A 14,357-nucleotide genomic window follows, 5' to 3' on the forward strand; every position below is an offset into this window, starting at 1 on the left:
AATTCACACCTTCTCCCATGGGAGAAAAAGAGCACATGGTATTCCCAACTGCTGTGTAAACTTTTGAGGCCAGGAATTCATTTATTTTTTCAGAAGCTTGTATGTTTGACACACACAGAATTCACTAAATGGTAAATTAAAGGGTGTTTTTAAAAGAGTTTTCAGGCATAGGTACTTCATTTCCTTCAGTGAAAGCTAGAAGATAGGTATTTCTGAGAAATAACTGGTTTATACAGAGACTTAGAATGCATAAATCAGAGTTCAGATGTTTTCTAAAACTTGAAGAAGCTTCTGGAGATATGTGTGGGGAGTTGGGGTGTTTCAGTTGTCACTGAAGAGCCAAACACAAACAGTAAGAAAGCTGCCAGCTGCCTTTTTGCATGTTGCAATGATGGAACGCAGACATTATTTTAGAAAAACAACTGACTGCAAATATTCTTCCATATAAGCAGGAAGGGAAGATGGGGAAAGCTTCAGAAAACATTTCATGCTGGGATTTTTCACAGCTTTCCCAGGCCTAGAGGTTTCAAGAGAATTGTTTCATGTGGTCTTTGGCTTCTGCTTACAAAATCTGGCAGCCTATTCTTGAACACAGAGGTGTTTCAGGATACCTGGTGAGTGAACAGTGGCTTGCCTTTTTAATTTCTCAAAAATAAATAAACTGGTCACAAAACTTTTGTTGTTGTTTTCAGGTGGCAATAGTATCCTACTTCTTAGCACTCTCTTCTGTGTTTTTTTTTCTTCCTTATCTTACAAGAGTTGCTCTCAAAAGTCAAGAATAATATTACTTTTTGCCAAATCCGAAAGCCCTCTCTTGGTCTTTGATTTCCATGACTTTTTATAGTTTCCATTTGATTTCACCAGCTACCTTCTCCTCCTTGAAACCTCTGTTCTGATTTTCAAGATATCACACTCCAGACTCTGCCTAACTCTTCAATAGTGTGTCTGTTTCCTCTAGATCTCTTATTCTTCTGTGCTTACTGCTCTCGGCACTTCCTCAGGCTCAGTTTTGACCTTCTGGCTCTTCTCTTTCCAATCCTCAAAAGAGCTGATCCACTTAAGCCTCGGCCCTTCCTCTGTGCTGTGTGGATGCTCCCAGATCGTATACTTTACAGTCTGTGCCTTCACAGAAACATTTCCCTCAGTCAGCTCTTCCTCAACTTGATTCATGGCCTTAACCTCTAAACCAAGACCTCATTCCAGTTATTCCCTCCCAGTCAGGGAACCATCTTCATGTGGTTTATTTTTGCCCTCATTCTTTATAACTAGCCACCCACACAATCCTGTAGATTTTTTCCTCTGAAATGTCTCATAGGTCTTCCTACCTCTCTTCTGAGCACCACCATCACACAAGTCACATTCGGATTATTGCACTAGTGTTCTGGCTGGCCACATAGGATTATCCCATCAATTGTGATATCTGGACTCCTTTCCTTTCTGGTATATTTGCATTATGGTACCCACCTGATCAAATATCTTTACCGACTTTCTTACCTTCAGTAGAAAATCTAACCCCACCTGTGTGTTTAACAGTAAGATAAAAGAACTGAGTAGGCTGGTTTGGCAGGATAAGAGAGAGGAGTGGGGAGGGAGCATAAACTGAAGGTGAGGCTACAGGTCCTGAGAGTGGGAAGGGTTGTGTGGGGCAAAAAGTAGGTTTAAAGTTATGATTATGCAAAACACAGTTTATTCTTGTATTATTATTTATTAATTATTGTATTAATTTTCATACAAACTGTAAACCTACATTTGTCCCACCCTGTACATGTTTGAATTTTAAAAATTACTGCAAAAGCAGAGCAAATAATGGGTTGTAACAAAACCACAACGGAAGCAGAGTGCCTGGTTAGTCAGAAATCTAGTTCAGTAGTTTCAGGGAGAGGTGGTGGTACTGGGGCAAGGGTGATGGTGAGGGATAGGGAGCTTGATGGATTTAAGAGTTATACAAAAGATACAGTTTTAAGAACACTTAGAGTAGAAAAAGAGATACCAACATGTAAAAATGGTACCACAGTGAGAAATGGCAGAAAGAGATGCCTGTGAATTTCATCAGTGGAGTGCAGGAAGGAGTCATCCACTATATAGTTCAGGTAAGCCCAAGAAGATCTTACAGAGGAGGAGACACCTAAACAGAGTCTTTGAAGATGATGAGACAGAACAGGAAGGGAATGAATATTCCAGGCAGAGAGAATAGTGTTTACAAAGATACAGAGGGGTGAAACACTAGTGTGTTTAGGAAGCTCTATAAATTTACATTTGGCTGATATTACGGTGTAAGGGTAGGGGTAGTAGTGATAAAAATGACATGATTACTGTGCATATCTCAAGGTACTTGGGCTTTATCTTATGGAACTGGGAGTCATTTAAAGATTCAGGACAGTGGAGACTCATGGTAACATTTGTGTTTGGAGTCATTACTTCAGCAGCAGTGACGGGAATGGGTTAAAGCAGCAATTTTCAACCTTTCTCACCTCATGGCACACAAAAACTAATTAACTAAAATTCTGCAGCACACCAAAAATATATTATTTTTTACTGCTCTGGCCAAAACAATAGGTATAATTTTGATTCATTTACATTGGATGGCTATTGTTGTGTTGGCTGCTGTCATTTTTTTTTATTTAACAGTCTAAGGGAAAAGAGATCAGTGCCCCTAATCGAATAGTCAGCTATTGCATGTTTTAAAAATTCTTGGGGCACACTGGCCGAAAATGCTGAGTTAGAGGAAGGGTTGAGTGGAGTCTGGGAGAGTAGCTGAGCAGACTCTTACAGTTGTCTAGATTAGAGACAATGAGGACACGAATTAAGGCAGCAGTAGTGGAGAGGGTGAGGAAAAAACAGAATAAGAAAACATGTAGATGATAAAAGGGGCAGGTGTTCAAGTGATTTCATGTGGTGACTTAAGGAAAGGGAGAAATCCAAGCCCCATTCCAAGTTTCTAGCGTGGGCACCTGGGCAGGTGATGGGGCCATTAACCAGAATACAGACACACTTAGGGTGAATGACAATAATTTCTTTGGGAACCTGCAAGGCTGATGAGTCTCTGAAATGTGACAGTAGATTGTTGAATAAAAGCAGCTGGAACGGAGGAGAAGTTCTGGACTGGAAACACACACCCGTGTTATCAAGATATAGGTGTTAAGTGAAGGGGCTTCCCTGATGCTGGAAGTCCTGTTCTTTCATCTAATAGAGCCCTTAGTGTATCCTTTTGGGGCTTTGAATAAATGGAGACATTCAATAAATGGTTCAATGATAAATGGATCAAACTGAAAATTTAAGAGTGACTCATGTGAGTATTCAAAAACTTTTTAGAATAGCAACTCCATTATTATCACTGAATTTTTTTCTTCTGTCTTCTTCATTGGTCACTTCAGGGAAGGGACCATGTCTTGTGGATCATATCCTCACTTCCTGGACTACTGCTTAATAGAAATGCTCATATAATAAATATTTGTTGAATGAATAAACAAATTAAGTTTAGTCAGAAAATGTGGGGAAAATCTCCCTGGGCAGAAGCAGTACACAAAGGCATTGAAGTGAGTTCAGATAATTACAGTTTTATAAAATCTTTCCTGATTACCTTTAAAAAATGCAATTTTGTGGGAAGCTTGGAAACCACTCTTTTAATGTGCATTAGTCTGTGAGGCTAATCCTCTACTCTAGGTAGTCACAAGCTAGAGAATGATACCAGGAGTCCAGTTGTTTATGATTTCCCTCAAACATTTGTCCTTAAAATGTACTTTATAGCTTTATCCAAAGACATTTTAAAATTTACTGTTAAATTAGTATCATGAGAGTAGGTATTTTTTAATATATTTTATTGATTATGCTATTACAGTTGTCCCATTTTTTTCTTCCCCTTTATTTCCCTCTGCCTTGCACCCCCTTCCCACCAGCATTCCCTCACCTTAGTTCATGTCCATGGGTCATACATACAAGTTCTTTGAGTTTTCCATTTCCTATACTTTTCTTAACCTCCCCCTGTCTATTTTGTACCTACCATTTATGCTTCTTATTCTCTGTATCTTTCCCCCCATTCTCTCCCCACCCACTCCCTATTAATAAACTTCCATGTGATCTCCATTTTTGTGATTCTATTCCCATTCTAGTTGTTTGCTTTGTTTTTGTTTAATTTTTTAGGTTTGGTTGTTGGTAGTTGTGAGTTTTTTTTGTCATTTTACTGTTCATATTTTTTATCTTCTTAGATAAGTCCCTTTAACATTTCATATAATAAGGACTTGGTGACGATGAACTCCTTTAACTTGACCTTATCTGGGAAGCACTTCATCTACCCTCTCATTCTAAATGATAGCTTTGCTGGATAGAGTAATCTTGGATGTAAGTCCTTGCCTTTCATGACTTAGAATACTTCTTTCTAGCCCCTTCTTGCCTGAAGGTTAGTTTTGAGAAATCAGCTGACAGTCTTATGGAAACTCCTTTGTAATAACTATCTCCTTTTCTCTTGCAGCTTTTAAGATTCTCTCCTCTTTAATATTGAGTAATGTAATTATGATGTGCCTTGTTGTATGCTTCCTTGGGTCTGACTTCTCTTAGCTTCCTGGATACTGACACACTTTGGGATAGTATCAAGTTCATAATAGAGGTAAACTGGCTGCCAAACCAGCCTGGTAAATCTTAGGGCATTTAAAATGCAGATGCAAGATTATGTCCCATGAATTGCTCATTAGTTTTACAGACCTACTGGATTACAAACCCTCAGGGAAGAAGGTACAAACAGTTTGTCAGTAAAATTGTTCATACTTGCTTGACAGGCACTCTGCTGCCTTGCCTTCTTGTTATTACAGTATGTGTCTGTCATCATAGTTTTAAAAGTCTCAGACAAAACACCTCAGGCAAAACCAGAACACATGTAAACGAAATAATTGTTCCCTTAATTTCTTCTGATTCTGTGCTTGGTAGATTTTGGTGCCAGAGTTTGAGTCACAAGAATAAGGGAAACATTGAGGTATGGAATCTCAGGACTGGCCTTTCAAACATGAGTGTGTGTATGGACCATGTACATTTCACAAGCAGATTTTCCTAGTGCTGAGAGGCAGATATTAGTGCATTTTTAATGCCTGTAAAGAATTTCGATAGCACCTGACACTATAATTATACTCAAAATATACTCTGTCATTAGCCAGCCAGAACATAAGCATGGCCATCAGGATAATGCCAGCCACCCCTGTAGTTCTGGTGGGCACTGGTGGAACACCTGTGCAGCCTGGCATGTGCGAACTCTAACTGTGGTGCCTTCACTAATCAGGTCCTTGGCTGGTCTTGGCCCCATTTTCCTAGTGCAAAGCCTTGTATTCGACAAATACCAACTAAAATGCTATTTATTTGCCTAAGTAAATAAATTATTTTATTTCCAGGAGCTCTCCCAACTCTACTGTAAATTAAGGAATTTCATCCTCTTTGCTTTTATTCATATCTTAACCAGGTCATCCTGGAGTACAGGAAGGACCTGTCTTCTTGCATCAATCATTTTAGTGAATCTGGACAATTCTGAAGAATAGTGATAACGATCCAGCAGTATTTGTGTAAAAACTGTATTAGGCACATACTAAACACCATGTAAGTAGAGTTAGTATCACTTTCATTGTTATTTTTGTTGTTGCTATTATTACTGTACCACTCTGTATTTGCTACACTTGTAGGCATTGTGATAATTTATGAGCATTATACTCAGAATTGTGAAGTTCATCTATTATCTGCTATTCAATAAAACATATTAGGTAGCTTTCTGAGGAAAAAAAATCACTTGAATCCCTACCTTCTCTTAATATAAATTCCAGAGGGTGCAAAGATTTATATGTAAAAAACAGTACCATAAAAGTAATAGAATATACACAGGATAATTTTTAATATGAATCAATAGTAGGGAAGGTCTTTTAAATTAAAATAAATCTCAAAAGCCATAAAAGAAAACACTGATATTTAATTCAACTACATTACATTTAAAAATAACTTATGAGGGTAAAATAAAGTCAAAATTACAATTATAATTGGGAAAAACTTACAACCCATAGACAAATGGCTCATTTCCCTAATACATAAAGAGCTCAAATTAATCACTAAGAAAATGACTAATAACCCAGTAACCCAGTAGCAAACTAGCTAAGAATACACACATACACACACACACACACACGCACACATATATTTAATTATACAAGTGTTCTTACATAAAAAGAAACTCAGCTTCATTAAGAATAAGAGATATAAGAATTGACAATTACCATTTTTCAATCACCATATTGGCAAAGATTAAAAACTGAAAACACTGTATTGACTTTGTGGTTTTGGTGAGGGGAAATAGTATTCTCAAACATTTTTGGTGAGAAGGTAATTGATCCACCTTCATTGGAAGGCAATTTGGCAATCTCGATCATAAACAAAAATGCAAACCCTTTTGATTCAAGCAATTCTATTAGTAATTTGTCCTAAAGACAATTATCTTTGCAAATGCAAAATAGGGAATGCATAAGCATATCCACTGCAACATTGTTTGTAATAGCAAAAATTTGAAAACAACGTAAGTATATATTAATAGGGGTCAAAGTGAATAAATTGTAGTCATTCCAAACTATGGGATACTGTGCAGCCTTTAATAAGAATAAAACTGGTACTTCATGTACTGAGATAATCTACAATGTACAACATAAATTTTAAGTAAAAAATGCAAGATGCAAAACATTGTGTGTAACAAGGTACCATTTGTGTAAAAACATTTTTGCATGACTACTTTAAAGAACATATATTAAAGAATATCTCTGGATAAGAAGCAATGACGGGGTCACCCCTGGAGAAGAACACTAGTGACTGGGATACAGTTTCACTATATGCCCTTTGTATCTTACATTGTGAGTATATTACTATTCAAAATTAATTTTACAATTTTAATTTTCATCAATAGCTTACATCATCCTGTTTATAAAGTGATAGAATCTTAGAATTGGAAGAGACTTTGGAAGTTATCTCATCCAGTCTTTTACAAATGCAGGAAAGCCTTTTATTACAAGAGCCACCCATAATCATTTACTTTCTTGAACATTTTACTAATGGGAACCCACTCCTTTTTGAAACAGCTTATTCTACTTTGTGGTAGGCCTAATTCATTTCTTTATTATCAGTTTAACTATATTTATTAAATACTTAATAGGTATTTAGCTTTGGGTGACTGTTGTAAATACTTCATTATGCAGAGCCCAAAATATATCTCTGTCATTGGCATCTAATTAATAAATTAGTTAGTTAATTATTTTTTAATCACCTGAGGTTATGTTTTTATTGATTTTAGAGAGAAGAAGGTAGAAAAAGAGAAACAGAGAGAGAAACACCAGTGTGGTAGAGAAACATCAACTGGTTGCTTCCCATATTGTACCCAGACTAGGGATTGAACCCACAACCTAGGTATGTTCCTTGACTGGGAATCAAACCAGCAACCTTTTGATGTACAGGATAGTGCTCCAACTAACTGAGCCACCTGAACAGGGATGGCATCCATTTATTTTACTTTTGATTTCCAGAGGAGTACATGAGTATCCTTTAGTAACTGTAGAATTCTTATTTGGGGCCAAATATACTCTGCTCCCTATTCTGTTCTTCATAAGAAACATGGTTCTTACAGCCTTTAAGGAATGGTTCTTAGAGCCTTGTTCAACCTTGCAAGATTTCATCTACTTTTATTTTATTTATTTATTTATTTTTATTTTTAGAGAGGGGAAGGAAGGGAGAAAGAGAGAGAAATATCAATGTGTAGTTGCCTCTCATATGGCCCCCACTGGGGACCTGGCCTGCAACCCAGGCATGTGCCCTGACTGGGAATCGAACTGGTGATCCTTTGGTTTGCAGCCTGTGCTCAATACACTGAGCTATGCGAGCCAGGGTTCATCTACTTTTTTTTTTTGTATGCCTTCTACACTGTGGTGCTCTGAACTGATTTTAACATTCCAGAGTGGCCTGACTAGCAGAGAAGAGTTATATTTTTATCTGGATTCTATAATGTTATTAACACAGCCTGATATTATGTTAATTTTTATTAGCAACATTGTGAAATGGCTCAAGCTGATTTTACAGTCAAGAAAAATCAGTAAAAATAAAAAGACAACCCATGTATTAGGAAAAGTATTTGCACATCATATAGCTGATAAGGGACTTGTATCCAGATTATGTAAAGAACACTTTCAACTCAATAATAAATAGACAAATAACCCAATAAAAAATAAGTGCTAAGTTTGAATAAATAGTTCTTTTAAGAGGATATATAGTAGGTCAATAAGCACATGAAAATATGCTGAGCATCATTAATTATCAGGGAAATGTAAATCAAAGATATGAACTAGCACTTTAGACTCCCCAAGAGAGCTATAAGACAGATGATGACAAGTGTTGGAGAGGCGGAGGAGGAACTAGACTGCTCATATATTGCCACTGGGATTGTAAAGTGGTGCCACCATTTTGGATGTGAACCATTTTGGCAGCTCCCCAGAAACCTCAGGGAAGTAGAAGAGTTACCATAACACCCAGCAATTCTTGTGCTAGCTATTTTCCCAAGAGAAATGAAATTATGTACATATATATATATAAAATCTCTACACAAAAATTTGTGAATGAATGTTCATAGCAGCATTATTCATAACAGCCAAAATAATGGAACCAACCCATAGCTAATTAGTGAATAGTATACTCATATAATAGAAGATTATTTGGTCAGAAAGAGAAATGAAGTACTGATGCATTCTACAATGTAAATGAACCTCAGAAACATTATGCTAAGAAGCCAGTCATAAAAGAACACATATTGTGTGATTCCCTTTATATAAAATGTCCAAAACCCAAAGTCGGCAAATCTATACAGTAGATTAGTCTTTGACAAACAATGAGGAGAAAGGGGGCGTGGAAAAGACTACTGATGAGTGTGAGGTTCTGTTTTGGGGTAACAAAAATGTTCTAAAATGTGACTGTGAGGATGATTGCATAACTGTTAATATTCTAAAATCCACCAAATTTTATACTTTAAAAGGGTAAATTTTATGGTATGTGATTTATATCTAAATACAGCTATTTAAAAAAATAGTTTGTATGTCAGAGTTCTTAATGATTTTGTGCCATGGATTTCATTGGCAACCTAGTAACTAGCTGGATTGCTTTTGGAATTTTTTAAATGCAAAAATAAAATGCACAGGACAGCAAATGAAAGCAATAAACTGAAATAGAGGTTTATTCTTAAACTTTTGAAATATTGTCAAATCATATCTCTATTATTATTATTATTGATTTTGAAGATTAATGCAGAGATTTATATTTATTGTTGCTAAATTTATTCTCAATTGTTTCTCATCTCAATAGCCTGCCAAGATCTTTTTGATATCTACCATTGTCATTTCATATATGTTCTTTTAAGCTTTGCTGGATGTATACTAAACCTTCCTCTTTCTACATCTGAATTATTGATATAAATGTGGAATAGCATGTGGCAAGATTAAGACCTTATAACCCTCAATTAAAGACCTTTCTACACTGAATGTTATTATATGAACCTAGATATACTTTAGTAAAGTTACTTACCCACCAACAAATAAATAAAATCTGTTACTCTCCTTTAGCTCATATACCATAAGGACCCTTGCTAGATGCTAAAAGGTAAAAATGACACTCTATGCTTAATTTAACTTTCAGTGTAATGGGGGAGACAGAGCATTTGTGAAAAGGGGAGTTATGGGAGCAAAGAAGACTAGTGAGGTAGGCCAGGGGCCATGTCATGAAACGTCTAACATATCAAATTAAATATAACATTTGCATATCATGCAAGACTGTGGTGCTCTAAAGAACATTTCTGGTATTACAGTGTCATAACCCTTTCAAAAATAGTGATGTGTAATGAATTTGGCATGACTTTGTGAACACATTTTTCTCTTCCAGTCAACTCTTACTTCTTTCCAAATGCTTTAAAGCTACCTCTTTATAATCTCTTAAATAACTTTGCAGAAGACCACTTTGCAAGTGGATTGAAGATTTTATTGATTTTAGAGAGAAGGTAGAAAAAGAGACTCTGCACAACAAGAAAGAAGAAAAAATTCTGCAAAATAAACTCTGCACAACAAGAAAGAAGAAAAAATTCAGCTCTCAGGGAGAAGTCAGAGGAGGGAAGTAGACATAGGCCAGGCAGTGTTCAGGACTCAGGTCAAATTGTTCATGACTGCAAGCTCACTTCTGGGCTCTGTGAGGCAGTGATGCATTAAATTGTCCTTTTTTTTCTTAAGGTGTTTTGAGTCTTTTCAGGCCTGTTATTGAAAGACTTGTAGCTAATACAGACATATAGCTTTCTATGCTTTTTCTGAGAACATATTATGCCATCTTAAAATATAGTGTGACCTCCCCTTTCTCTTCTATTAGCTCTTTCTTTTGAACCAGACACACTCTCACTTTCCATTGCTACCCATTTTGTTCTTTTTTATTTTATATTGTTCATCTCACCTATAATGCACCTCTATTCAAAATTCTAACTATCCTTTAAGACTCACATGAAACAACTAGATGAGCCATGAAGTCTTCCCTAAGACTGCCCAGTAAAATTTGTCTTGTTTGAACTCCCCTTATATTTTATTCATACTTCTCTTTTAACTCTTCTTTTAGAAGTAAATGTTTTGAAGATATGCATTGTGTTTTTCCATGTATATACATATATTAATCCACCACTAACAGACCAGGCCAGTTCTTTGTACATAATACTTGCTCAATATATTTTTCATTGAGTTGAACTGAACTGTACTTACTATATACCATCATTGTGCAAATAATAGTTTCTGAATTAAGTGATTTTTTTCTGTAAGAGAAACAGTTATTAAGGAATGGGTATGGAACTTGAATTTATGCCTGATATTTAGTAGACATGCAATAAGGATTATTGATAAACTCATTCTTTCATAGACCAACTATTGAGTTTCTTCCAAGTGTTAAGCACTATTCTAGCTACTGGATAATCAGCAGTGAATGAAATCACAGCAAATAAACTGACAATAGGGAGCTCATATTCAAATGTAGGAAAAGGATAGTAAGTAAAAGAATGTAGTGTTGGGGACAAAAATAAAGCCAGAAGGATGGATAGGATGTATGTAGAAGGAGTGGAAGGGAAGGTTGCAATTTTATTTTATTTTATTTTATTTTATTTTATTTTATTTTTAAACATTTTATTTATTTATTATTAGAGAGGGGCAAGGGAGGGAGCAAGAGGGAAGGGAGGGAGCAAGAGAGGGAAAGAAACATCAGTGTGTGGTTGCCTCTCATGTGCCCCCCACTGGAGACCTGGCCCACAACCCAGGTATGTGCCCTGACTGAGAATCGAACCACAGACCCTTTGGTTCACAGGCTGGTACTCAATCCACTGAGCCACACTGGCCAGAGTGCAATTTTAAAATAGAGATCAGAGAAAAGCTTAAAAAAAAAAAACAAGGCATGCAGATATCTCAAGGAAGAGTGTTCTTGGGAGAGCGAAAGAAAAAACAAAAGCAAAGGCCCAGAGGCAGAGGCATACCTGCCTTACACTGGAACTGAAGACCTGGTGGCAGAAACAAAAGATCGTGATGGGGAAAACTGCAGGAGAAGAGATCAAAGAGACACCCATGGCCAGATGAGTAGAATCTTTCAATCACTTAAATACTTTGGCTTTTACACTAGCGAGATGGAAAGTCATTTAAGAGTTTGAGTAAAAAAGTTTTGTGTTATGAACTTTTAAGGATCCCTCTGGGATGCTGTATTGATTTAATAAATTGAAGAGGAGACAAGAGCTACATTTGGTAAACAGTTAGAGGGGTATTGCAGTAGTCAAGAGAGATGGCAGCAGCATGGCCCAGGACAGTAGCAATGGCAGTGATGGGAAACGGTCTTCTGGGTGTGTACTTTAAGGTAGAGCTCAGTGAATGGTCTCATATTAATTGCCGAAATCTACAACTCTAAGGTAGCAAATAAGCAAATTAGGAAGTACAATAGAATTGAGTCTAAATATCTTTGTAAATTATAGTTATTGTTGAATAATGTTTAACACCAAAACATTTTATTAAAAGGTAGGAACACTTTTTTTCCACCAGAGTGGCAAAATGAGGTAGTCAGTAGTATGAGTCTGTTGCTGATAAAAGGAAGTTGGGTAGACCTGGGCTTGCTTGCCTGCTGTGCTTTCCTTTATGAGCTGTGCAGCTCAGGCAAGCAGCTCAAAGGCTCTTTGTTCTCTTGTGTAAGATTATTATGATGATTAAATGAAATGATGTGTATAAAGTGTCCAGCATAGTACCTGGCACACAGTAAATGCACACTCAGATGAGTACCTTCTTCTTGTTCCCTTCCCCTAGTATACAGTCCTCACTTAGTGTTGTTGCTAGGTCCTGTGACTTCAAGAGAAGCGACATATAGCAAAACCAGTGTTACCATAGGATAATTGATATAACAAGTTAAGTTCCTATGGATCTCATCAACATTCTAATGAAATGACATTGAATGAAACAACATTCATCAAGGACCTGCTGTGGCTCTCCAGCTCTGGCCTGGCATATTTCCCATAAATATATTAGAAAATCCAAATCTTAAATGTGCCTTCTATCACTTTTATAATTAAAGAAAATGAATTTCAGAAACAGGAGAATAGAAAATAAGTATTTTCATGATGTACTTTTCTAGGAAAAATGAATTTGATAAGAACTATCTAGTTTATTACCAAAACTAATCATTTTATTAGGATTGTAAATTGAAATAGACTTGCTGTTTTCTAGTGGCTCAGAAGTAGAGCTGTCTCAAAAAATGTCATAGCTTTATTAATTTTATTCTTCTTGAATAAATATCCTTTTCCTTGGTACCAAGATTTTGGAAAAGTAAAGCAAAGTTTAAGGGACTTGTTTACATTTGAGAAGTTAAACTAGGTGATTTTTACATTCTGGGAACAAATTAAGAAAACAAACCAGCCATCACTTAAAAAAAGCCAACCACGTAACATGCAGACCTCAACCATTTCCTCTTACATTTATGCGCACACCACATTCAGATCTCTGTCTCCCCTCCCCCTTCACTCACACACACGCACATCCATAAACATTCTCTGAGGAAATGTAACTCTGATGTCCCAAAACATTTTATTTGGCTCAGATAGGTTTTAGAATGTCATTCCAGAACAACTTACTCCACACTTCTCCTTTTCAGAAGCTCCAGATAGCTATGTTCCTGTTATGTCCAGAGAACAGATTAATGGATGAAAAATTACTTTATTTAGCATTTTTGTCTGTACAAAATCAATAACTTGTTGGATAGAGATTTTGCCCCAATTACTAATTTTTGGATCTCTATGCCTTGCTTTCAAGATTGCCTACCACCTGGATCCTTTTCTGACTGGCCGTGCTGTTTCCTGCTGCGATGGTACTTCCCATGCAGCCCGGGGAATCTGCTGGCTGCCCCATGCACATGACTCACCCACTCCTTCCTTTTAGTCATTTTCCTGACCATATCCTAGGCTAAATTTTTGTTATGTCTTTACTTTATGCCACTTCCTTTCTTATTTCAAAACACTTCTCAAAACTCCATGTGACCTTCCAAGATTAACTTGTTCCTAGTAGTTCCAATACCCTCTTAGGATATATGGATCTATATTAAAAAGTGATGCTATTAAGCCCCTTATATCATCACGAAATAGATGATGTTTCCAGTATAGAATTCTGGGGCTGGAAGGCATCTTAGAAGTTATCTAGTGTAACTCCTTCACTTACCAGATAAGGGACAATGAGGTATAGAGAACTTACCTTGCTTAGGACCAGATCCCCAGGTCTTCTGACTCCTAGCCCGGTGTTCTTTCTACTACTTCATACTCTATTTTATAGTTAGTTCCTTCCATGGGTGCAATGATTTTAATCTGGTTACTAACACAACTCAGCCAGTCATGTGATAATACCAGAGTTTCTATCTTTTATCTCTTAGTAGCTGTTAATATTTGGAATTTACTGAAGCTGTTTGTCTCATTTCTTCATCTGTGAAATGAAAATAGTGGTAGTGCCTGCCTTTGGGGTTATTGTGAGGTTTTAACGAGATGACCCATGAACCTGGCACATGATAATGCTCAATAAATGTTAGTGGTGGTACTAATGATAATGAATAGAGTAAATATAAAATATTTGTACTGGGTTGTTTTTGTTTGTTCTTTGGGGTTGTGTCCTGGTTTCTCTTTCATTTTTCTGAAACTTACTCTCTTCCTATGGATGTTCTCACAAAAGGCAGTTTACATCCTTACTTTTAGTTGAAATTGCAGAAAGGTCCAGAACAAAGGAAGTCATCAATACTAGACCACAGAAGCTGTGAGTAGGTATGGGCCACCTGGC

The sequence above is a fragment of the Phyllostomus hastatus genome, unplaced genomic scaffold, assembly GCF_019186645.2.
Source record: "Phyllostomus hastatus isolate PE091 unplaced genomic scaffold, TTU_PhHast_1.1 phas_scaffold_317, whole genome shotgun sequence".
NCBI lineage: Eukaryota > Metazoa > Chordata > Mammalia > Chiroptera > Phyllostomidae > Phyllostomus > Phyllostomus hastatus.